Genomic DNA, 26,382 nt, shown 5'->3' with positions numbered 1-26,382 from the left:
CCAGTGGGGGAAAGAGGCTTCGCTGGGAAGGACACGCAGCTCCGTTTTGTTCAGACTGATTTAGCAGCAACAGAAAACAGCAAGGAAACATGAAAGCCATGGTAATTTATCACAGTTATCATTTCCCCTGATAAGTATTTCTTTGTTTAAACAAGTGCCCATTATAGGAAACAAGAGCACAATTGTAACAACAAACCCAGCTTCTTGTCAGACTCCCTGCAAAAGAAAGCAGGGGATGGGGACAGGGGGTGTCGAAAGAACAAGTAATGACATTTGTGGTCTTTTGAAAAGGATACAGTGACTGTATGGCATTTTCCATTTTTTACTTTAAATATGGAAATAAATATTGAGTTACTATTTTTCTGCAATGTCCACATATAAGAAGTAAGAAAAAAATGCTTAGAATTTTCAGTATCAGTAAAATATTTTGTATGTCAGGATTCTGGTGAACTTTGCCAGCTGCTTTTTGGTTGACACAACCAAAAATGGTGTGTGTGGGGGGGGCGCGGGGGGGCGAATTGCTTTGCCTTGGAGCTGCCTTGGACCGTGCATATGCATACACACACTTGTGTGTATCTCAACAGTAGCCAATAAAATTCTCACTCTGACGTCAATCCTAGGGACAGAAGGCAAGAGTTCCAAGAGCCAGAACACCTGAAGCTCCACCTGAAGAAGCCAACCAGTCAAGTCTTGGAAGTCATCTGGCCATGGATGGGCAGAGGGGCCCTGTCACAGGTCTGGACTTCTGGGTTAGCCCAGAGCCAGACCAGCAGGTTTCGGCGTCATCATTTAAGCATCCATGACTTCAGTTTTCCCATCACAACATCTATGGCTTCTCTGAACCCCTGGTTGACTCTACCTTACACCTAGGGCTTCGCACCAGACTTGCTTTTTGTTTGTTTTTCTCAGACTTGGGGAAACTGTGTGTGTATGTGTGTGTGTGTGTGTGTGTACATATAAACATATATCCATATATAAATATACACAGATGGATAGATAAAGAGACTGAGACACACACACACATACATACAAATACACACACACTTACCTTGTTTATAAATCCTGGATATAATTAAATATATGTTATATATTTTAACTAATACACCTGTCTTTGCCTAGAACTTATCACATTAGATTAAGGCTGAAATTCTCTACTTGGGGCATGATGTCAGCGTGAATTTGCTTGAATTTTTTGATTGGAGGTAATCAGTCTATATCTCCTCTCTCTTTTCTGGAATTAAAATGTAATTACATCATTTCCTTGATCTCTCACGAATTCATGGCCTCGGCTTCTTTAGCTGTCGTTACATATATATGGATATTTATTCCTAAATAAATAAAACTGCTCAGTTCATATAACATTATTGTATGTATATGATTTCAGGTTTGACCACTTGGTATTGGATAACCAGTCTGGAGATTCATCCCTGAGAAAAAACTATTTCAATAAAAATTATCCTATATTTCATATTTGAGTTATTTAACAAACGTGAAGGGAATTATTCACATCCAAAAGAGATGTTCAAAATTTCCAGCTTGCTCTGCAAGAGTCCTTTGTAAAGCAGTCTGGCCAACAGCAAACCAAAGCCTCGGGGGCAGATTGCCAAGCTGACAAGTCTGGAAGGAGCTCAGGGGAGGGGAGAGACCATCACTGGAGAAAAGCAGAGAGACATTGCCTTCAATCATTAGGGGAAAACTGCTGCTTGGGAAATAGGCAGCAAAAGAGAAAGAAAGAGCAAGCAGGCGTGTCAGGGATGCCAAGCAGAGGATGGGACAGTGAGTGATGGCTTGGACCAAGAATTCTGCCACCTTCCAACCTGAGAATTTGACCAGTCTCGTACATTGGACCAAGTGGAAGAGAGCCAACGACCACAAGGACCAGAATTGTATGCAGTTAGCTGTCGCCCTTCTAACGGTGCTGCTTAGGAAAGCCTGGTGAACACAGACAGCCCAGGCTCCTCATTCCTCACGGAATTCGAGGAATCATAACACACAGGCCTTACAAAGTTTATCCACAGTCAACTGCCCTCAGGACCAATTCTTTTCATTTATCTACTATTCTATGAACTCTAAGTGAAATTATCTCACCTGTGATTAGAAATGAACAAAGTAGGGTGAACCTTGCATATTTTGTCAGACTTGTCAACTAAGGATTAAAGGCAAGAGGTATTGTGTGCAGACAATAATAAAAGAGCATTGGACAGCCAGAAACTATGGCTCTTAGAGAAGGAGAAGTCAATGTCACATTCAGGTGCCTCTGCACCCAGGACTCAGGACCCAGTCGGAATGGCTCTGTGGAACCCTGTATTGTCATATGTGGGTATGCGTCTGTGTAAGGCTGTAGTCTGAGGTATGGTAATGGCTGTTTTACCCTGTATTATCAGCTGTGGGAATGGCTCTGTGTAAGGCGGTACTCTCAGGTACTGACACAGCAGTAGGTGAGGTTAGGACATGGACAGGTTGAGTCTCTCTGACTTTGGTGGGAAGCTACCAGGAGTTTTAGGACTGGCAGTGTAGTAAATGCTTATAGGTTGTCTCTCCATTATCTTAAGAGATTTTCAGATTGTTCCCTCTAGCCCACTGGTGACTCTAGCCATGTGCTATTAATCCAATCCAGCACCAGTGCATGCTGGAGAAGAGGTTTACCACTGAACTACATCCCTGGCCTTCATATTGCTTTCTCATTTCCCGTTTTTCCTACTCTTAGTCCCAATTGTCCTCCAAATCTACGGTAAAATAAATCTCCAATGTTCCCTTCATAAATGATCTGAGAATGACAGGCACATTTCACTCACCTTTGTTCTCATAGCTTTTGCAAGGTTGAGAAAATAGGTTTAGCTTGAAATCCAAGCTTAGAAAAAAACGTTTTGGAGACTTGATGAGGGAGGAGACTATACCTATGCACACCTATACAACCACACACACCTACACACAGAGACACACACTATGGTGGTTTAAATAGGGAATGCCCCATAGATTCATGTGTTTGAATGCTTGGCCTTAGGGAGTGTCACTGGTAGAAGGTGTAGCCTTATTGGAGAAGTTGTGGCCTTGTTGAGGAAAGTACACCACTGTGGACTTTGAGATCTTAAATGCTCAAACTATGTCCAATGTAAAACACATCCAGTCTACTTCTGCTGTTTTTGGATCAAGACGTAGAACTCTCAGATCCTTCTCCAACACTTTTGTCTGCCTGGATGCTGTCATACTTCCCACCATGATGATAAAGGACTAAACCTCTGAAAATGTGAGCTAGCCCCAATTAATTGTTTTCCTTTATAAGAGTTGCCTTGGTCATGGTGTCTCTTCACAGCAGTGAAACTCAAACCAAGACAGAAGTTTGTGCCAGGGACTGGGTATTGCTGTGATAGACCCGGCCATGCATTTGTTTGGGGTGGGATGACACACGAGGTTTGATCTGGAATGAGGCATTCCTTTAATCCAGATCTTGAGGCATAGTAGCCATGCTTATAAAGATCTATAATGAATAAAATTGAAATGGAGAGGAGTTTTAATCCAGTGACACCCTTGCTTTGGCAAGGGATCACATCCAAAGATGACCTGGCAGGAATATAGATACATCCTGGATTACTAGATGATCTGGCAGGAATATAGACACACCCTAAAATGAAGGTAAGGTTAGTTTGTAAAAGGAAGTAGCCACGTTTGAAAGTGAAGGGCAGGCAAAGTAATTAATCAGAGAATGATTTGACAGAATAAGTCAGACATAAGATAGATCCAACTCACAGTAGACCAGCACAGGAAAGAGACGATACTTAAGAGCAGCAGGAGAGAGAAAAAGGTGTATATGTGGTATGGCGTGGTGTGGTGTATGTGTATTTATCGCAGTTTTACCAGGGCAGTTCTATAAAGACAAGTTACAGAGAGAACAAGCTAGACACAGTTAAAGACAAAACGAGCCAGAGAATGAGAAGCCAGAAGATTAGAACATATTGCCAAAGTTAGTATGAGGCCAGACAGAGCAATGCAGTCAGAAGACTGATGAAGCCAGACTGAATCAGCCAGCATGGAAGATTAGATTATATGGAGGCTAGAAGCTTACAAGCCTAGGCCTAGGTGTAGTTAGAACAGAGTGGTAACAGCTTGGTTATGGCTCTCATCTCATTACTACATCTGAAGAAATAAAAGAAACATTTACATATACAAAGAAAATCTTAGGTCCAGACATGGTGATATACCTTTAATTCCATCACATAAGAGACAGAGGCATGCAGATTTCTGAGTTCAAGGACAACCTGGTTTACAGAGCAAATTCCATGACAACCAGGTTTAGGCAGTGAAGGAAACCATCAAAAACAGCAAGCTGGTCAAGATGTAATTGAACAAAGGGGCCAGGTTCCAGACCCAGCAAGTAGCAGAACTTGGCAGCTTGTGATCTCACTTGAGATCCAAGAACTATCCTTTTGCAATTAAGTAAAGTTGCTGAGGCCAGATGGGTAGCAGGGATATCCATGCATGGAGGACCAGGGAAGCCATTGCATGAAGCTGTGAAGGTGAAGCCTGGATTGCCTCGGAGATTCCAAGATGTTAGAGATGCCAGAGCCATGGGATATCTGCCTAGAAGAGCTGCTAACAGGGAGTAGAAGCAGCCCAAGAAGTGTGTTGCAGTCAACAAAACTGAGAGGAGTTGGAGATTGGAAGAGCAGTTTAGCATCATAGAGATATAGAGTTTGGAGTTTGCCCAGCTCACTTTTGGTCTTGCTTTGGCCCAGCATTTCCTCAGTATGCGCCTTCTCCTACATTTTGGAACACTAATATATATGATATACCATGATATGTTGAAAGTACGTGATCTGCTTTTTGATTTTGATATTATAAGGGACTACGGTTAAGAGATTGCATAAATCTCAGATGAGACCTTGAACTTTAGAGTTTTAAACACTGTTCAGACTGTGATAGAACATAGGGACTTTTAAAGTTGGACTAAACGCATTTTTGCATTATGTTACGGCTGTAAGCTTATGCGGGCAAGGAAGTGGAATATGGTGGTTTGGATAGGTATGAGCTCCATAGATTGATGTGTTTGAATGCTTGGCCATAAGGAGTGACACTATGATGATGTGTGGCTTTATAGGAGGAGGTGTGCTCTTGTTAGAGGAAGTATGTCACCGTAGAGTCAAGACTTTGAGGTCTTAAATGCTTAAGCCACACCCAGCGTGAAACTCATTCATTTCCTTCCCACTGCCTTTGGATCAAGATGTAGTGCTCTCAGTTCCTTCTCCAGGAAAATGTCTGTGTGCATGCCACGACGCTTCCCACCATGATGATAATGGACTAATCCTCTGAAAGTGTAAGCCAGCCCCAGTTAAATGTTTTACTTTAAGAAAGCTGCTTTGGTCATGGTGTCTCTTCACAGCAATAAAACCCTAACTAAAATACACACACACACACACACACACACACACACACACACACACTGTCATCTCCTGCTGGGTTGTCACAAAAAGCCAAGGCAGCAGCAGGAATGACAAGAGACAGAGTCAAGAGCAAGTGGCACTTAGAACCACCACCAGCCTGGGCTGCCTCCTGATGTCAGAGCCTCCTTTGTTCCACTTTCCCTCTAAGGAAGATATGTAGACTAGAATTTTATTGCTATAGACTTATTTTACAAAATAGGACTACATTTTATCCTCCTTCTAGATGGTCAGGAAATAATGATACATCTTGTACATATGGGCTGGCTACTTCAGAAAGGGGGTAAGAATTAATTTCAAATCTATCACACAGTTTCAGGCTATTTCCCATGAGACTTCCTACTGGGCCACTGCACTGGAAGCCATCATTTCCATATTTATTGAAAATAGCATCTCAGCCAAAGTGGTACATTGTGTCCACACAGTGAGATATCACTCCAGGAAATGGAATTAACTCACACCATCATCACTAGTGTCTGGGGTCTTTTAAAGAAAACTATAATATTTGACCCTTTAATTCACAGAGCTTCTTTAAATGCATCGAGGTTTAGCAAAGACTGTAATTTAAGGAACTGGTTTCTAATTTAATAAACTTTCGTGCCAGCTAAACCCAAATGTTGATATCTGTGCAGTGCACAGCAAGTGGAAACAGAAACAAATGGTTGCAGTTGGTGTCCTCTTTTTAATCCATCTATCTCTCAGCAACATCACTGAGTCTTTATTTATTTATGGCTCTGTACTTTATCCTCCAAGGTTGTTGTACAATCTGTTTGCATACTATATATAACTTGTTCTGGAGGGGGAGGGATAGGTGGAGAGGTGAATCTATATTTAGAATCTGATGACTCAACTTTAATAAAGGATGCTTTGCAGGTGAGACGCATCCAAATAGCAGGCTTAAGAAGAAAAAAATAAAAGCACCATTGATGTTAGTGACATCGTGTAATTAAGCCACGGAGAGCTCAGGCTCAAATTTTAAACTTTCTAAACATCTACAATTTTGTTTCTGGCTATTGTTCAAAACTTGAGAAACCAAATTTCCTTTCAAAATTTTGCATTGGTCTTAGACAATGATACTAGTCTGAGATATCCAACATGTCAAAATCAGGAGCACTGACTGGACAGTCTGAGGTGGGACCAGCACCATGTCTTTGGCATTGATGATATCTCTCCCCAGCAGCCTTCACTGTAACCACAACAACTTGAGCCTTGCCTACTACAGTTTCATGTTTTAATAGTACCCTCATGCCTTGGTCTGGTGGCATATGGTCCCAGCACCATGAAGCCAGAGAGAACGTAACTGAGAGTTTGAGGCCAACATAAACTATATAGATTGAGACTGTCTCAAAAACCATAACCATGAAACAAAACAAGCATACTGTATATTTTCAAGTGATTTATTTAGATTTTTTAAATATAGTTACAAGTAAAAGTGTCCTCTATTGTTAAATTTAACATGACTATCCAAAATTATATTCTGACCAAATTTAAATTAATATATTTGTTTAAATTTATTACATTGGAGTATAGACCCTCTAAAAAGAGAATCTGGTTTTAATCCATGTAATAAAATTTATATTCTTTTCAAAGTTTAGAGTCTACTAAAGCTAATATCTAAGGAAAATGGAAATGTCAGGTCAGTCATTGTCCTGTCTACTTCCATGCAATTCTGAGATGTTGCTTTCATTTTGTTGTTGTTGTTGTTGTTTTCATATTTTAACATTTCAGAAGTGAAGAATGTTTAGAAACAGTATCTGCATTAAATATGGCTACGTTCTTTTCTTCTCCCTAACACAGTTACTGCAACCAACAATTTATCGTAAAGTAGACATGAGAAAAATATACATTTTTTTTCATGCCTACTATTTAACAGAGTCTCTTAGATTCTTGATACACAAAAGTCCTTCACTCACAGGCTCAGAGAACTGGGACAATTCCTAGAGAGCCAGTTTTCGGGATGTCAAGTATTGAGTACAAATTGAATTGACTTTAACAGCGTGGTGCTTAATATAACCTGCAAGATGCAGATGTAGCCCTCTCCGATGGAACAAAGCCAGTGCCCCACCCACCTGGTCCATGAAAGCCTGTTGGGACCATGTATCCCTCAGGATGCAGTACCAATCATTGCTTGCTAAAACCTTGGAACCAGATGAGCACAGCTCTTAAGGACGCAGGTGAGATATATTGTCACTAAAGATTTAGAGCCTTCAGTACTCACTGATTTAGAAAACATACAGACACATGAACAACCCACAGCAAAATGAACAATGTCACTGACCCTGCCTTGGCCAGAGACAGCAAATGAGTTACTCAATCCATTAGTATATCATTTGATTAACTAAAAATCATTTCTGTTATTATGCCTCCGCTAAATACCAGTTGATCAAATATTTAAGAAATACAGGTTTAGAAATTAAAAATAAAAATTGTTGGACCAGTCACCAGTAGAATTTAGACCTTAGTCTTCCCTGTCTACAAATGTAGCATTAGGGTCCTCAGAACTACTGGGTCCAGGTAGACGACCTGAAAAATCTTCCGGCAAATAAGAAATAAATAAACAAGCCCAAGCTTCATGGCACCATGCTGCACACTTGTGGTCCAATTCACTAAGTACCTTGTCTAGCAAGAGCATGACTCCGACATGATACTGGAGAAGTAAGACATGGTCCCACCCTCAAAGCCTGTGGGTCTCAGAAATGACTGTGGGATTTCAGTCACATCTACTGTGGTTAGACGAATGGAGGGAACACAGAACAACAGAAGGACCTTTAAAAAGAAGTCCACTGGGCATCCCAGGGGACTTCAAATCGAAAGGAGCTTTCCAGTTTGACAAAGTCCAAAACTACACTAAAACCTTGCAAAGGCCATGCTGATCAGCGTCCGTGGTAACATGGACTGGGTATTTACTACATGCCAGGAGCTCTGTGCGGTGCATGTCATTATTCAGACCAGAGTAAGGTCATTAGACATTATCCTGATTTTACAAAGGGAGACTTGCTCAAGGGTGGAGTGATGGCTCAGCAGTTACAGGGCGCTTGTTGTTCTTGCAGAAGACCCAGCTTCAGTTTCCAGCACCCACATGGAGGCTCACAGCCATGAATCACTCCGGTTCCGTGGGTTTTAAGATCTTCTCTGATCTCTGTGTGTACCTGGCATGCACGTGGTGCGCATATATACATACAGGCAAACACTCCTACACACAAAATAAAGTAAATATATCTAAATCAAAATTTTAGAGAATTGCTTAACAACTCCTCAAAAAGTATACATGTGTGTGTGTGTGTGTATGTGTGTGTGTATATATATATATATATATATATATACATATATATATGACAATCGTTAAATAATTAAATGTCTTTTTGAAAGATTATATGAATGGCTCTTTGTAAAGAATATTACTAATCTCCTCCCAAAACACACCCCACTCCATTCCCACCCCCATACACCTACAAGCACTAGTCCACTTCCCTGAATATGTCCAGACTGAATCACTAGCAGCTGATGAGGCTGGCAGAAATACCTTCCTTATTGAGTCAGTCATTTGTTGATAAACAAGTACATCGATAAGGTGAGAAACAGGGAGAATTTAAACAAAAACATTTCCAACACATTACCCTTTAATCACTTATAAACTGAAGTAATTATTGGGGGAAAAGATATTTTTTTAGAAAGGCAATTAAATTTTGCCAATGGGCACCACTGACACTAAGGTCACTGAGACATAAAAATTTTTCAATTAGAAGCAGAAGTCAGCAGCGGTGCCCAGAGATGGCCACGACAGATCACAGTCCAATTTGCCTCCCTATTTTGGGGGAAGAAAACATAGGTATAATTTTCCCAAGATTCTGAGGGGATTGGATTCCTTTGCTTAATTAACTACTCATCCGAGATACTGTCTAAAAAATGCTGACCCTACAGATGATTCGCTCTGGCTTCCACAACTCTGCTTATTGGAATATCCATTTTCCTGTCTAACAGAGGCCAGAGTTAGAAATTCATACATGTGCCTGATATTCTCCTTTATAGATAGCTGTGTTTGTCTAAAAAGACGTGTGTATGTGATCACAGAGTCTAAGAAGAAGAAAATTACAGTAAGATAGAAGAGGAGGAAGAACTCACTTCACAAGTTTCATAGTAAACGATGAGAATCCCGTGATGTTCGAAAGCATCTTCCCTCAACACTATGGGAGCTTCCTCATTGCATGACAAGGCTCTTATGGGCAAGGGTTCGATTCTGAACCTCCTCTCTCATGGGTTAGTGTGGACTGGGATGGGCAGGTAGTCTCTGTATCCTTGCTGCCTACTCTCTGTGAGTGTACTCAGAGACCTTGATAATGACCATGATCAACTTAAGTACCACAGACCCAGCATGGCACCCTACCTACAGAAGGCAGATGCCCATTCAATGTGAGTGGAACCAAACAGAAATAGAGTCAAGCAGGATCCAGTGGCTACCATGAACAAGAAGCTGGAATAATAATGAGATAGGTTCCAAATGATTCTTTTCTTTTGGAATAGCCAATATTGCAATGTTTTGGCATAAAGCAGTATTTAACAAGTAGGAAATATTTAGCTCAACATCTACTAAGCTAAATTATTTAACCTTTTGTATATAGTATGAAGACGCTTTATGTATATACATATACACACATCTAAACAAACACAAATCAATTGTATTGGTGTACGCATGTGTAAATAAGCATATGTTTATGGGTATACACATATACACATAGGACAAAGAGTTAGCATGATCATATGATGCAGTAAAAGAGTCCTGCTTGACTCTATTTCTGTTTGGTACCACTCACCCATGGGAAATGGGCACCTTCTATCCGTCCTCTGTCAATCTATCTACAGAAGCACGTTAACTTCAGGTTCCTTTTATCTTCACCGCTTCGGCCATGTCCGCCTTGATATTCAGAGTACTGCAGCCTCTTGGTTTAGAGGTCACAGAGTTTCTTTTTTAAGAATCTAACTTCTCTTTCCTTCCTCTTGCTGTGCCTGCTCTTCCCCACTGCAAAGTTTTAAAGCCACACATCAGATCAAGAAACCTCTCTCCTACTTTTCTTTGGAGAGATTGATTAAAGTGATAAAAATAGAATCCCAGCCTGTCACAGATCTTTTAGTCATCTTAATTAATTGTAATTGGTTTTTAAAAATTCAGATCCTGATTTCCCAGAAAGCTGGGACCATCACACACACACACACACACACACACACACACACACACACACGCATACATGCACGTGCACACATGCTGTCATTATTTCTCGGTGAAAACACTTGTACAGAGAAGTCACCAGCCATTCTTCCCTGTGGTTGTTCATAGTTTCAACTCTGATTAGTATGGATGTAGTTGGTAAATAATTGAATTAATTTTATATGAGTGGCATATTTTAAATTCTGCAAAGCATTTTACTGTGGGAATTCAAAGCAGCCCTTGCTTTTCCCCAGGTCGCTCTGTGCACGCCTACAGTAATAAGTCGGAGCAGATTCCTGACTTTCCCATTAGCATCTAACAATTTATGAGCTTTTGATATCCATGGGATGATTTTTAAATGATGATTTTAATTCCCCAATGCACCTAGATAACTAGAAAAATAATAGACAATAAATGAGTGCTTTAGAAAAGGAATTTAACTAAGAATTTAAAGCTGCACCCAAGCTGAAAGTAATCAAAAAAATCTTATAATGCTCCTGAACTGAATTCAATATTCTTTTTACATTATTAAAGGAATACATCAGCCTCAAATAACTTATTTCATGCCGGATGCACAACTACTCCATGATGTAGTAATCATTATCTACAATTTATAGATGAGAAAGCTGATATTCAGATATTTCAGCTGAATGGCTTGCTGCACTAAGAATTGGGAGAGCTGCTGTTCAATATAAACCCAGCTGCACGTAAAGCCATGTTCACAGAACCAAACCAGCTCCTGATGGAATATGGGTCCTCCAACTTTTGTATGAGTTTCATATGAGTTTCATCCCCAAAAATAAACTCTGAGCTTAACTGTCTTATGGATTATCCAATTCATTTGAGGCCAGTTTATTACAGCCTCCTCACCAAGTAGTCAGCAATGGCCTTTTCTTTTTAATGGTGACTATTTTAAAAGGCAGTTCATTTCAAGACTTAATCGAAGAATCAAATGTAAAGGAATAAGCGCACCAAATAATAATTTTTCTATTAAGGGTTTGCTTGGAACATTACCATGGGAATCAAAGGAAAGGTTATGTTTTCATAAACAAAAATCTTCACATAACACCAATCAGTATCCGCCATTGTCAGAGCACAGAGCTCTTGCTTACATTTGTTCTCATGTGATGAGAGACAATAACGTGCCCTTCACACATTCGATGAAAATAACTTTCCATTAAAACGACATTTAATGGCCAATTCTTTGGAAGTTCTGAGTGCTATAGAAACTGGTTTTTGTTTAAACAAGTTTGATTGGATCCTAATCCCAAATTATTAAGCTGAATTCTAAATGGAGAGAAGGATGTTTTTCTTTCTTTCTCAGAGTCTTAGTTAGGGTTTTACTGCTGTGAACAGACACCATGACCAAGGCAACTCTTTTTTTGTTTGTTTGTTTTTCAAGACAGGGTTTCTCTTTGTAGCCCTAGCTGTCCTGGAACTCACTCTGTAGACCAGGCTGGCCTCAAACTCAGAAATCTGCCTGCCTTTGCCTCCCAAGTGCTGGGATTAAAGGCGTGCGCCACCACTGCCCAGCAAGGCAACTCTTATAAAGGATAATATATAATTGAGGACGGTTTACAGGTTCAGAGGTTCAGTCCATTATCATCAAGGTGGGAGCATGGCAGCATCCAGGCAGGCATGGTGTAGGATTAGCTGAGAGTTCTACCTCTTCATCTGAAGGCAGCTAAGAGAAGACTGGCTTCCAGGTAGCTAGGATGAGGGTTTTAAAGACCAAGTCCACAGTGGCACACCTACTCCAACATGGCCACACCTATCCCAGCAAGGTGAGCCTTCCAAATAGTGCCACTCCCTGGGCTAGGCACACTTAAATCACCACACTCAGTGTTCAGATTTTATCAACTCATTGGTACAACTCTATATTAAAAAAATAGTTTGATGATAATTATTAGAAATATAACTAATTGTGTATTAGTTTCTATTGGGAAGCCATTCTCATTTTGCACAATTATTTGTCCCAGTGGACCATTTCAAGAATGTATAAGTTAAAAAACAAAAAAACAAAAAAACATAAAGGTAGCTGTCCTATCTTCCTCTAGGCAAGGTTTCTTGGCTGGATACTTCCAGGGAGTAAATGCTGGTGTTTGCCAGTCCCTTTTTATATGACTCGTGATTTTCTAAAGGCTGTTTTGCTATCTTCAGCTGTGACGCAGATCTACCCGGTCTGGACCATTGCGTCCTACCACAGTAGAGCTAGGAAACAAAGGGACCAACAAAAGTTCAGAAACTCATACTGCCTATTGTCCCAGAACAGTAGCATCCTTTGTGTTTGGTCCAGGCGTTCTGTGACTCATATCGTTACATGTGACACTGTGGACTTGTTGACTTACAGGCTCGTTAACTTACAGCTAGGGTTTCATTGCTATGAAGAGACACCATGACTAAGGCTACATTTATAAAGGAAAGCATTTAATTGGTGCTGACTTACAGTGCAGAAATGTAGTATGTTAGTGTCATGGTGGGAAGCATGACAGCACACAGGCAAGCATGGTGCTGGAGGAGTAGCTTAGAATTCTACATCTGGATTGGCTGGCAGCAGGAAGAGAGAGTAAGCCACTGTGGGTCTGTCTTTAGCTTCTGAAGCCCTCCAGGCTACACCTGCTCAAATAAGGCCATACCTCCTAAATAGTGCAACTCACCCATGATGGGCCTCCAGGGACCATTTTCATTCAAACCACCAAAGACAAGGCAATATCCCAAACTGACACCAACAGACACACCAATAACATACTACTTACAAAATTATCTGGAAGTACTAAGTTCATTGTGAGGTTTTTAACAGTATATCTGCCATTTATGCCTAAGTAACGAGCTACAAACACATTTGAGTACAACATCATTATTCAATAAATGTCTTGACAGTAGAACTTGATGATAAGACCCTATTGCTGAAAATACTTAACAGTCTGGTTATATATCGTGGAGAAATCAACCTGTAGCTAAGCTGGAAGCTCCCTCCATGTTGGCTGGACTTCATCATTCCAGAAGGTGCTATGCATATTACTGGGAAAGACAAGTAAGTCATATATAGTCTGACTCAACTCTGAACCCTATTAGTGACAATAAATGATCTATCAGACAAGATGTGGCTTCTAGGGTCATAGTGCCACAGTGGTTATGGGGGCAACCAACCTTCATCCTATTGGATTTGAGACCCATTCCACAGGAGATAACTCATGCTTGGTTCTGTAAACCTGGTCAGCAGCCCTTGAATGGGGAAGCCACAGGCTCCAGGAATAAATAAATCTACTACTATTGTTTTGCTAAACATCATTTGTTATCGAAATATCATATCTACACCAATAGATTAGCATTGCTTCCACGAAAGAAACATAATACTATAGCATTAGGTAGCTAATACAAGGACCTATAACTGACCAAAGTGCCAAGAATAAGATGGTGGAATGCTGGGCCCAACAAGGATGGCATGTTCTCAAAGATTCTGAGAGTATCTCAGCCGAAAGGTGGGAAGAATGAGAGATGGAGAGGGTAAGGGGATATGTCAACAAAACAATGGTTTCTGAATAGGACATAGCCACCATACTCACAAATTAACTGGAGCTGTGGTTATTTGCACAAGATTTGCACAAAACTGTGCCTGTCGGTATTCCATCATGGATGAGGGAGGGGGCCCATGAGGCTCCACCTTACCTGGACGGACTGCTGGCAATGCCTGTTGGGGGAAGGGTGCCATTTTCTTCAGTGGTATAACAGATTCCCCTTGCTGTACTGAATAACACTCATGCAAGTACCTAATTAACCTCAGAGGGCCACAGATGGACATCAAACTATGAGACGGTCTCACGAAGGAGAATAGCAATGGGAGGAGGAAAACATCAGTTGGCATGGGCCAAGTTATATGAATGTAGGAAACTACCAAACAGCTTTTAAAATGAGAGAAAAGTCAAAAAAGGAAAAGTAGAAATGGTATTGCCTGGATACCCTATGCCCCCAAAATAAGCACAGTTGGATTATTAAGGTCCTGGTCTATACACCAAAACCAAGCTGCCCTTCCTATATCCTGACGGATTACATGCTTTCATGGGCTGACCTGAAAAATTCCTGCAATCAGTCAGTCTCTCTGGGAAGCTGTGCAGAGATGACTTCCTACCTCAATCATGCTGTCCAGTCCCAGCTCAGGGTGATCAAAGTCAGACAGTCTCAGGGCTCTGAGGTTATGATGTTTGCTTCCCTCTTCACCCCATTTATTCTGAGTACTTATAACTAACAGGGCAGTTCTCAGCGCTCAGCTGATCCTTTCTCATGCGAGAGATACAGACAACCACCGTTTAGATTCCCTATTCATGGAGGAGTATGGGGAGGGCGGGGGGAGGCGGGGTTGCTCTCAATATATTGAAGTGTCTGACCCAGGCCAAGGCCTAGAAAACTAGGTCAGGACTTCTCTCTATGTCACAGGACAGAAGTCTAATAAAACCTTAGCAGGGTGTGCACTACAGAGGGTCACCCAAGTCAGCCTTTCAGAGGGAATGGCCCTGGGCTGGGTGGTTCAGCGGCTACTCCCCTCCCTGAACTTCCCAGGTAAAGGCATCTTCTACATCTCTGGGCTCTGGGGACAAGTGGTTATCCCTGATCATAGTGGGGTCTATTCAGAGTTCTGAGGATCCCTGAGGTAGAAACCATGAAGCCCTAACAACATACACATGTGCATAAAAATTGAGGCTCTGTTCTTTAAAAATGATGCCGACCCTCTCAGAGGTTCCCCTGGCTACTGACTGATTTCCCTATGAGGAGCAGAGTGGCATCATGAATATAGAGCAGGATCAAGAGCCAGGATGCCTGGAGGTTTTAATCTTGGCCCAGTTGTTCCCTAGGCGCTCACCTGTGTCATAGTCCATCGTCTACAAAATGAGAACAAAATAGCACCTCTAATTACAAGGCGAATGTAAATACTGCCTTACACAAAATTCCCCAGACAGGGTTAAACAAACACACAGTATCTCTCAAGGCCATTTTATCACTACAGATGCCACTGAGTCCTTCTTTGGACACAGAGGTCACTGGTGTCATTTTGTTGAACAATCTGGGCTCCATGTCCAGCCATATATTACCAAAACCTAGGCCTATTTTGCCATTAGGAACAAAGTCTTCAAGAGGAATGCCACAAGATTCATAATTAGTTCTCATTGAGTGGATATTAGCTTGGAAAGACTCTCTCCTACAACAAATATCCTTTAAGAGGCCATAGTTTGAGCACACTTACACTGGTTTTTGTTGTGGTGGTGGTGATGGGTTTTTGGTTGTTGTTGTTGTTATTGTTTTCATTCTTCCGTGTGGAAGAAGAATGCTACACACATTCACACAAAGTGACCAAAATCTTAACCTTGGAGTTTACATGATACCTGACATGGCAAAAAAAAGACTTAGTAGATGTGGTTAAGGCTAAAGACCTTGGAGATTACCCAAGTTTACCCACTCAAACCCAATCTAATCCCCTAGTCCCTGAAAACAGAGACCTGTTTGGGTGACCAGAGACTCATGTGAAAGACCTGACCAACGACTGCTGACCTTGAAGAAGTATGAGTACCACAAACTAAAGAACGTGAGTGGCCTCTACCATGTGGAGAACAGATTCTTTCCCTCAGAGTCTCTGCAAAGAAATGTGGCACCACGGACACTTATATTTCGATGTGTGTTTGACTTGACCTTTAGAGAATATACAGAAAACAAGAGTGTGTTGTTCAAACCTGTGAGGCTATCCTGACTGTCGTCACGACACCGGAAAACAAGTGCAGCCTCTGTTATGGTTGACTGTGGAATGGTCCTCTACATGACTTGGTCCTCAGTGGGTGGCATGGCTTAGGGAAGTTATGGAAACTTTAGGAGATAGGTCACTGCTGGGGTGAGCCTGAGCCTTATAGTTCAGCCTTAGTTCTACAGACTTCATTTTTTTCCTGATCCTTCAAGATGTATACCAGGTACCTCCCACTCCCTGCTATGACAGAATAAATGTGCTCCTCAAACTGTGAGCCAGAATAAATCCTTCCACCCTTAAGTTGTTTCTCCTGGGGTTATTTTGTCATAGCAGGGAGGATAACTAAAAGTCTCCTTTGACTCTCCCAGTAGAGAGAGACCCCAATGCTAGGTACTGCTCATTCATTCATTCATTCATTCACACATTCATCCACTCACACAGTGGGTCTTTTTTGAGCACCACTCAAAGGCCAGATACTGTTGACATGCTCCACAAAGCCATAACCCATCAGACAGTTGCAGTTGGTCTTCAGTCCCACGGGAACTCACGGTCCAGACGAAGGAAACAGACACTGAACAAACCATCGAGAAATTTAATTCCTGACCGAGACCAGTACCATGAAGGAAACAAAACAGGGCCATGAGGTAGAAAACACCAAGGCAAGAGCTCAGGAGACTTAATTCCCAGACTGGGTGGGTCTAAGGCTTCCCAGGAAGTGACACTTGAGCTAATATTTGAAAGGTGTAAGGAGCCAGACAGGCAAAGCTCCAGGACAGTTTCTAAGCCACCACCCCACCAATGGCCTGGCCTTCCTAAGAATGTACAAAAGAAACAAGATGTACCAGGCTTAAACGTTGATATCACTTCTGGCTGCAAGGATAAGTACGTTGTGTACTGCTACTCCCGTTTTCCTGTCCGGACTAGATTCTTTACAAACACTACTTTTAAGGCTTTACTTTTTAATATATTTTATGAACAGTGTAGAGGCAGCACTGTCCCAGAACCCCTGGCCATCATTCTCAGCAGGACTGTTCTTCTTAGCTGCATATGGATGGAGTCAGAGTCCCTGCAAAGGCTCCTAGCCTTTCCTGTGATGAATCTCCCTGTGCCACGACACTAATGGGTGATGTGGGTTATAGGACCGCATCTGCTGCTCAGGTTCACACCCAGAACACTATTGTCTCTATGGGCCTCAGCTGGCTCCACTTCACATTGAATCCTGATAACCAAAACAGACCCAAGTTTGCAAGTGGCAAGTCAGGGCATAGAGTCCTATCTCCTGTCGTATCAAATAGGATTGCAGTCTTTGATAACTGATCACAAGTGCAGAAAAGAGGCCAGTCCGTTTTAATTTACTGAGCAGCGCTTTGGTCCAACATGTATGGTAAGATAGTGGAAACAGCTTGCATTTAGTAGAAGATTATAGCATGAGCCTCTACAGTTCCTCACAGTTTCTCCTTTCACAGGTTCTTTATGCAAGAGAGAGACTCCTCAGGTTGACTCCCTGACCCCCATATTCCTAGACCTGTCAGGACAGCCTAGCACAGTGCAGACTCCATCTTCTGTCTGACGAAGGCTCCCTGCACATTCACCATCCTGCAGAGAAGCACTCAGAGCTGAGGTAAACCAGTGCATGCCAGCCCTTAAGCTCCCCTACCCATCCCTGCTGTTTCCTACATTAACGCAATGAACTTCCCAGCATATTGAATCGATACTGAGCTGGAATGCTTCCATGCTGAGTGCGTGGCATTGATGCTTTGAGCAGGGAGAACTTATTGCCTCTGAGGTCTTAGAGCCAGGGTATCTGGATTTGATTCCTGGCTCCTCTATATAATAACTATATGACCTTGAAGAAGATACCTGTCAGACTGGAGATCAATTCTTTTTTCCCTATAAATTGAGGTCAACAGTAACAAGTATTCTTCCTGCCTCAAAGGGTTCTCACAATTACACAATGAGGAACACTTTGTAAACTACAGAGCACAGTGTGAACTGAAAACCACCACCTTGTCTGTGTTATGGTGCTCACGTGTGCTGCGACTCCAGTAGGATTCTTGGACCACCACCCACAGATTGGCATCAGGTCCTGGCCCTCCTCCCCAGCTCACCCACCAATGCCCTCTATTTCACAGACCTAGACCAGTGTGCCACATACAAGCTGCATCAGTACAGCCACAACATTCTCTGGTGAATAATGCCCTCCAGGACACCGACCTCAGGGACCAGCCACCACAAAACCCAGTTCCAGCCTTGGCCCTTGCTTTTCCACCAAAACAGCTCATGGGTACAGCTGATAAGTTCTTTATGGGAATCAGCCTTCATTGTTTGTAAAGGGTCAGATAATAATATTTTTAGCATTCCAGGCCACAAATTTTTCTGCAGCATACTCTTTTTATGAACAACTCTTTAAAAATATATTTTTATAATCTCCTAGCTCTAGAGCTGGGGGAAGTGGCACACACCTTTAATCCCAGCACTCAGGAGGCAGAGGCAAGCAGATCTCTGAATTCTAGGCTAGCCGAGTCTACAGAGTGATAGCTAGGCCTACACAAAGAAGCCCTGTCTCAAAACAAATGAACAAACAGCAACAACAACAACAACAACAATTTTTCCTAGCCCTTAAGCCTTAAAGAAGTGGCTGGATATTTCCTAGCGCCACAAAGCCTGCCCACCCCTATTTCTTGTGTGATGGGGGGGGGGTACTTATTGTTGGTTGTGGCATAAATGGGTGCTAATTAGGGCACATGAGGCATCAGGACCCACTGATTCCTTGTCATCCAGACTCTGTGACTCAGTTCGGCCTCCAGGAGAGTGCCTCGCTCCTGGCATTCTGCCAGACACCCCAACACGTCCCCGCCAATCAAACATCTTTGTTAATACTAAGCCATGGGAGTGATCAGAATATGTCCACAAATAAAGCAGCCTCAAGGTTCTGGGACTCAGGGTCTGACTTTCATACCCCTAAACTGTCTACGACAAAAGGGTACCATGCTCTCAGCACCCTGGAGCTCGGAGGTTGGAGTTACCCACCATCCTACCAGGCAGGAAAGAAATGCACCTCTGGGCCAATCACAATAGCATTATATTTATTAGCTACTATTTTGGCTGATTTTGTTTTTGTAAAGAAGAAGAGGTGAGGTGAAGGGAGAAAGGGAAACCAGAGAAGAAAGGCCAGAGGAAGGGAACATGCCAAAGGAAAAAGTAGGAAGAGAAACCATTGCAGAACAGTTTGTCTAAATGTTCTTATCTCATAATTAGGTTATTTTCACTCAATACTTAACATTAAATTCATCCCAAACTGTCCTATAATTCTAAAGCAGGATTCCATATCTTTCTCAGTTTCTAAACAAGTACAGGGGCTCTCCCTTTTGATCTTTTCCTTTACCAGCAGGATACTTAACTTTGACGTGTCTTGACTGTCAAGAATCCTCTAGGTCAAGGCCTATAGAATACCTAGTCGTTGATAAGCCTCCCGGACCGACAAATGAATGAGAAAAATGAAGACATCTTGCCCCCCATGGTTCATTATCTCTGCCCTATACTCATTCGCAGGATGAAGAGAGGCATGAATTCAGGACTCTTGCCCTTTACCAGCCTGCATGACTACAGAAGTTCTCCTCTATACTGAGCCATTGCCCACAGGGTAACTGAATTTAGCTCATCCCATGCACCCACTAGTAGTTGGTTCACACAGAGACAAAGTTCAGGATCATAGAGTGGTAGTGATACTGCCACCAACAGAATGTGCCAGGTAAGAGCCTTGGTTCATTACCACTTAAAGAGTGGTGATTTTGAGAGAAGGAGTAGGTAACTTAGAGATACAGAGTGGGAAGTCTTCCGGCAGATAAGGAAGCCAAAGGCAACTAAGCCATGAAGACATTGAGTCAGAGAGAAGATGCTTACAACTTCCGTCCTAGGACGCCAGAACTGACTGGTGCCAGTGAGGGTGAGCCTCTGTACCTTGCAGACAAAGTGACCCCAGGGTCTGAAATGACTCAACTTCTATCCTGGATGGGAAGGTCCTGGGAGACCTTACTGTGAACTGATGGAAGAGGCAAGAAGTTGGGAAGCCAGCATCCAGTGATAAGGTTCTGATGACCAGAAAAGGGAAGAAAAAAATTGGGTGGTTGGTTGAAGATGTCCAGGGAAGAGAAAAATCTGAAGTCGATATGGAGATGCATGGCAGATCCTCAAAACAGACTGGAAGGGGGCGGAGAAAAGGTCACTGCAGAACCAAGGATGACTGGAGCTCCCTGCCTGGGGAGAGGATGGATGGCTGTGTTTTCGTTGCCAAGACAACATGGCTAAGAGGCAGCCTGAGAGGTCCCAGAGCCCTCTCTGCGAGGCTCTTGCTCTCTATGATTTTGGGAACATATCTTCTCCCTCTTAGAAGTAGAATACATCCTCTCTTACTCAAAATGTGTTCAGCACTGAAGAGACTCACCCCCAGTTGTAGGAGGATGCTGTACACTGCAGTCATGCTTCAGGAACACATATTATTCAGCATTGGTGGTGGGAACAAACCTCGGTTAACACTTAATCCCAACCCATTTACAGGAAAGACAAATAAAAGCATTTTCAACATTTCCCTTTGTGCATAACTTTTTAAGCATGGGAAGCATTGCAGCAGAGGTCTACCTTGCTTGTAGAGAACATATAACATATTCCCCTCCACAGGAAACTAAAGATACTACAAATAAACTTGCAAACATATATTTCTTCAAAGCATTAATTTTTAAAGCGGCCAAAATTGCTAACAACCAGGGAAAGTACCGATTTATAAATTATGTTCTCAGCATATAGTATACATTGTGAATTTGCATGCATATTAAATGCAAATAACCAGAAGAGCATAACATTAAGGTTTCAAATTTATATGTGCAAAAGACAGTAAATTCTAACATTAAAATTCTTCCCAGAAAATATTAACTCCCCATATCCCATGTGACTGTCACAAAGTCAGCTGAGTGGTCTCACCGCAGAACTCCAGAAGTCCGTAACCTAGGATCTGTGAAAAGTCGTATCACCCAGGCTGGGAATGGAAAGCAGCTCGGCTGGCAAAGTGATCACCCAGCACATGCGAACCCCTGGCTTCAGTCCCTCACACTCTGTCCACTGTATCCCAACAGCATCAAAAGCGCAAGGTCATTCTTGGCTACAGGCTGAATTCAAAGGCAGCCTGGGCCACATAAGACCCTGTCACCAAACAAAAACCCAATTTTCACATAATCCATGGACATATCAATTTGTAAGATGAGGCAGACAAAGCCAGTGGCATCGCATGGGACAGAGAAAAGAGGCTCTCAGTGTCCGGGTTTTCAAAAATATTATTCTGTTAGTTAAGATCTGACAGAAAAAAAATAGAACATCAATAAAACTGCCACTCCCGTGTCAATGAAAGAATCAGATCTCTGCTGTAAAGGGGATAACACTGAGGAACCAGGCAAAATGCAACCAGCTCTGCTCTGTCTGTACAATGAAATTAAGAGCTATGTGGTTGCAAAGGTTGTGCACTGACTTAGCGAGGCTCTATGAGTGTTGGGGGTTGACAGCAAGCTACATATTGCTGGGGGGGGGTGTTTGTTTTGTGTGTATGGATATATAGCCTGCATTTTCTGTGCATAGAGTGCAGATGGGAGCCAAAAGAGTGTCAGTGCCCCTGGAACTAAAGTTACGGATGTTTGTGAGCTTCTCGACATGGGTGCTGCAAACAGAACTCTGGTCCTCTGGGAGAGTGGCGGGGGCTGCTAACTGCTAAGCCATCTCTGGGGCCCCTGAGTGTTTTGCTGATGTTACAAACATCTGCAATCAGTTGCGGTTAGGTAGAGAAACCAACCCTGGCTATGTGAATGAGCCCTGTCAAAGCAAGGGAAAGCAGTGAATGCAAGACCTGGGCTTCCAGGAGGCAAAGAGATTGTGACCCAGGACTGAAACATGGAAACCCAGGACAGGCTGCCTGCATCCTCTACAGGGTTCAGACCCAACACAACACCAACTTCTGCCAAAGTTTCCTGACTATGGTCTAGACGGAGGATTGGACTTATAGTTCCCTCAAATTTAATCTTGTGTGTAAAGGTATAGACACACACACATAATTTATATGCACATGCTAGGTAGTGTATAGATGTATAGATAGATGGAAGTACAGACTTTTAATAGATTCTTTTTTGAACAAGGAACAGTTACTGATATAAAATGCAAAAGGCCTTAGAGTTTTATTGTTATTATTTGGTATATGCATAAGCTATAAAAGAACTGATCCTGGGAGCCATTTACCACGTTTTTTTGAAACAGGACCCCTTTCTGGTGAGGCTTGCTGACCCTCCAGCAAGCCTCCTGAGTCTCAGTCTCTCCCTCTACACAGCTGGGATTATAAGCACATACCTCTACATTTGTTTTGCTTTGTTGTTTTTATATTGGTTCTGGGAATTAAGCTCAAGTACTGAAAATCACTTATTGGTTAAACCTTCTCTGGGGAGGTCCTTGTCTGGATATTTTTTTTTTTAACACAAGGGATTATAATCCACGCTGATAGGTGGGTCAGGGCTGAGTGATTTTAATTGCAATGTAAAAATTAATGCTTTCTTGGTTTAAGTAATTCGTTCACTTTGGATTGAAGGCTTCCTACCTGGAACTCACATAAATCTGGTCGGTTCTGGGAGCTGTGGCTGAGGATGCTCCACGCTCTTCCGGGGGAACCTGAGAACACTTCCCAGCACCCATGGTGAGCGGAGAGGCTAACAAAAAACCTGTCACTCCAGCCTCAAGGGACAGGACCCCTTCTGCCAGCCTTTGCAGGCACAGACATACACACAGAGAAATAAAATATCCATGAAAAGATCTCTAAAAATAAATAATGGCATGGTCTAGAGAGATGACTACGCACTTAGTTTAAGGATACATTCTACTCTTCAAAATAGTTTGGAGTTTGGTCCCCAGCATGCATAGTGGGCATCTCAAAACCTTCTGTGACCCTATCTCCAGGAGATCTGAAACCTCCGGCTTCCGTGTGACAGGCTCATGGACATTTTTTCTGGTAGTCAAACACATGCTCACACATGCCAATCTGGGGCTTTCTTTTTTCTGTGTTTATGCTGTGAATTTTCTATGGATGCTATACTTAACAAATGGCATTGTCCCTTCATCGAGAGTCTGTAATTAATTACAAATGAGACTACCTACTCTAAGGAAGTAAATATCCATTTATAGCTTGGGCAAGCAAGTTCATGGTTTAATGCTATGTCAACCACTCCTGTCTTTTGTCCTTGGACTTTCCATGAAGCAGTTCGCAATATTTGCTTAGGCAGCTCTGCCTCTCTCCGTCTGTAGGGTGTGTGTGTGGGGTGGTGGGGGGGGATGCTTAGCTCTACAGCTGCATCTGATTACCTGTGTACTCAGGTGCTTCCCTGACCTCTGATCTTATCACACCCCTTTATTTGTTGCTGTCAGGGGTATCTTCCAGGAGCCTTGGGAGAAAGTGAAGGGTTACAATTGCATTCCAAAGAGAACTGATTTTGTCAGTTTTCTGCCTTCTGCAAACTGGTTTGTTGTGGGAATTCAAAACAGCAAGAGAAGTAGTCTATTCTAGAAGGCGTTTGGATATTTGTTGGATAACCCTTTGGACACCTTAATTTTCTTTCCAGTTTTAAAATCAGTTAATTAGATGATTTTAAACTGGTAGATGGGCTGTTCTGCAAGGCAGCAAGCAAGGTAGCCTTAGCTTGTCTGTAGTTTTCCTTTATCAACTGTTAACGTCACCCCTGTCACCTCCTCCCTACAGCCTCTCTTCTACTGCATCAGTTGTCTCCTCTAAGATGTTTACAGTCCACAGTGTTACCTCAAATGCCATTTTGATCATGTCATTTACCCTCAAATGTTCCAAATATTTCTCTTTAAATTAGATTTCCATCCAAGACATGCAACCCCACCCTCTTCTTTCCAAGTAACCCCACCTCCACCCCACTGCCTCCTATACCTATTCTACTCGCCACACAGTGGGGAAACCCCAGCTCCTGTCCTGTAGCTATAGGCTCATGTTTCTTTTGAGTCTCTGCCTGGTACGGATCTCCCATAAGATTACAAGTGACACCCCTTCATTTGTCACCGGGGAAGTTCAAGGGTTGATGGCCGACCTCAATCCCACCACTGAATCATTAGCTTACCGTGGTTTTGCACCTTTCCTGGTGCAGATTCTGTTGGGCTCACATCCAGCAAATCCTGATGGCAAATGATAGTAACTAGCTGGAAAATAGCTCCCCTGACCTTGTCTGAAAGCATCCTCTAGTATTACCTTTTCTCATAGTGATCTCTCAAAGGAGAAACCCCTCAAACATTCAGACTTCTTGGCAAATTCTCTTAGAATATAACTCCAAGTGAGCAAATATTAGGCACACATATTTGAATATACTTCTCATCAGGATATGTGCACTTGTTACATATAGTCATGGAGATATTTTTGGTAAAGTATTTTTAATATTTAATAGCCATTAAATAAAGAAAAGATGGGCCCTGGCCCATATAGAGCAGGAAGACACCACTCTAGAATTTTTTAGCAAGTATTTGCAATTGTAATCAGCAATGCAGGGAGGAAGAATATCAATGTTGCTCAATCATCACTAATAAAAATGTAAATTAAAAAAAATTAAGATGTTAACGTTCACCTGACTTAGTCTTCTGCTAATGTAAGCTGGGGCTGTCTCCCAGGATTCTGAGTGGTTTAACACCATCAAGACATGTCAGAGATTCTTCCAAACTATTCAGGGCTTACCATGCATTATTCTGGGCCTCTCGGGAAATGAAACAGGGTGAGGTAAAGCAAGGGTTTGGAGAACAAAGGGAAAGATGAGGCATAGAGACCTCGGGCTAAAAGCACAACACCCCTGTGAGGGCTCTAAGGACATATTAGAAGCCGGGAAAAATGAGAACCAACAGCGGCAATTACCTGAGTGGCAAATTAAAGCGCCATTGCTTTGGATCTCCCATGCTGAATACAGAGGGTACCAAATGGGCAGTGCTCCCAGGCCCCTCCCACAGTGATCCCCACATGCAAGCCTTTCTCCCTTCACAGCTAATAAACTGTCAGAGTGATGGCCTGTCCCCACTCCCTTCCCACAGAGGACACAAACGACAACAGGAAATCATTAAGTGGACTCATAAAATGGAAGCTACAGTTCTATTTAATTTCAGTTTCTCACTTGGCTTTGGCTTAAAAGATGATGTTTGCGATCTATAGGTTTACTGTTATCTTATTAGTCATAATGCTGGGACACATTTGTTGAGCAAAGGACAGGGCAAGCCTACCACATTCTTATGATTTTAACTGTTGAAGAGCGTGGAACGATGGTGAGAACGATGGTTGATTTTTGTTTCTGAATTGCTGCTTGTGCAGTGTTTCACTAACACTGACGGTGTAGGGCAGGCTGATGACACTGTAACAAAACTCCTGTCCTTATCCTGTTAAAAAGGGAGAATTTACTTTGATGGATCAGCCTACAGGTTTCAGTCAAGGCAGAGTTGTTACCGTGGCCTTGGGACCTGGTGTCATGGTGAGAACAGGTGGTAGAGAGAAGATGTTTACCTCTGGCCAGGAGGCAGAAAGACAAGATTAATGCCCAGGGCCCCAACATCCCTTACAGTTAAACTCCCAGTTATTGCTCACCAAATATTCCTCATTTCTTAAAGGCTCTATCATCTCCATTAAAGCCACAGGCTTAGAATGCCAAATTTTATACATGACAATGACCAACAAATCTGAAGAGAGAATCACTAAAATCATCGGGTTTTGCCATTTTGAGGCAAAACAGTCTTTGAAAAATGCATAATCATGGAAACAAGCTCAAAATTCTGAAAAGATGGCTGGTGAGATGAGCAATTGCCACCAAGTCTGAGGACCTGAGTTTGATCCCTGGGACCCACACGATGGAAGGAAAAGCCAGACTTCTTTTACATACATGGCATAAGAAGTACATGCCACCCATTAACGTGGATATTTGTGCACAAATGCAACATGAAGG

The 26,382-nt window shown here is 42.4% G+C and overlaps 1 protein-coding gene across 12 annotated transcripts in view; it reads right to left on the bottom strand.

Moving 5' to 3' along the window:
* Enox1 (ecto-NOX disulfide-thiol exchanger 1) overlaps positions 1-26,382 on the bottom strand; it is a 584,295-nt gene that overhangs the window by 425,277 nt on the left and 132,636 nt on the right. The gene's annotated exons all lie outside the window — the stretch shown is intronic.

The sequence above is a fragment of the Mus caroli genome, unplaced genomic scaffold, assembly GCF_978045245.1.
Source record: "Mus caroli unplaced genomic scaffold, Mus_caroli_1 scaffold_12, whole genome shotgun sequence".
Classification (NCBI taxonomy): Eukaryota; Metazoa; Chordata; class Mammalia; order Rodentia; family Muridae; genus Mus; species Mus caroli.
Note: the sequence above shows the minus strand (reverse complement) of the source record. Positions and strands in the feature narration are given on the sequence as shown.